The following is a 938-nucleotide window of genomic DNA, read 5'->3' as shown; positions in this document are numbered from 1 at the left end:
CTGCGGGGCTGCGGGGCTGCGGGGAGGCAGCAGCACCGTCACACCCGCAGCCCGGGAACCAAAAGAAAACCTCCTGATTCATTTTTATTTTTATTTTCAGATCTTCTCTGCTCTCATAAAAAATCACAGGAACGAAAATTCTCCTTCATTCTTTCATTCTTTCATTCTTTCATTCATTCATCTCCTCCACTGTGCGCGCGAACCCCGCCTCGTGCACGACGGGAAACACGAGATTTTATTTTTATTTGTTTTAATATTTTAGGTTTTATAATAAAAACGGAGAGAGAGAGTGAGTGAGAGAGCTTCCACACCTCCTCACTGCACCGGGTCCGTCTAATCTCTGGAACGGATTAAAATAAAATAAAAAAATGAGATGAAACCAGAGGAGATATGGAGCTGCTTGTTGTTTTCTGCTGTTGCATTGCATAACGACGCTGTGGAGGAGGGCTGTGTGTGTGTGTGTGAGATGCTGAATTATTCACACGCAGAATCCTCCCCGGTGCTATTGTTAGAGGAGAGAGGTTTGATATTCACGCTCCGGAGGCTCCGGGAGGCGGAGAGAGAGAATTTAAAGAGAAATAAATATAACATATAAATATAATAAAGAGAGTTAGTTTCTGTCTGTCCGGACTAATAACTGCTGGATTATTTCACACTCATTATTACATTGAATCCATTAATTAGTCTGTAACATTCCCCCCATCCTGCTTTATGGTTAGATTCCAGTGCTGCAGTGTGATTGGCTGCCGGAGCTTTGGCGCGCTGCTGCGGCGGATTCACGACCCAAAGAAACGATTATAAACCTGCAAATGAAAAAGAAAATTAATATTAACGATCAAAATAATCGAAATGTGAAATCAGACTGAGACTTTGTGTTTCTGGGTTGTTTTTACGCGCGGTGCCTGGTGGGTGTGTCTGTACGTGTGTGTGCGTGTGTG

The 938-nt window shown here is 43.6% G+C and overlaps 1 protein-coding gene across 1 annotated transcript in view; it reads left to right on the top strand.

Moving 5' to 3' along the window:
• The window catches only part of nrn1a (neuritin 1a), a 27,626-nt gene that overhangs the window by 983 nt on the left and 25,705 nt on the right, over nt 1-938 (top strand). The window lies entirely within an intron of this gene.

The sequence above is a fragment of the Morone saxatilis genome, unplaced genomic scaffold (assembly GCF_004916995.1).
Source record: "Morone saxatilis isolate NCDOM2014 unplaced genomic scaffold, NCSU_SB_2.0 Contig0, whole genome shotgun sequence".
NCBI classification, from domain to species: Eukaryota; Metazoa; Chordata; class Actinopteri; family Moronidae; genus Morone; species Morone saxatilis.
The sequence above is the reverse complement of the archived record's forward strand: the minus strand, read 5'-3'. Positions and strand labels throughout refer to the sequence as shown.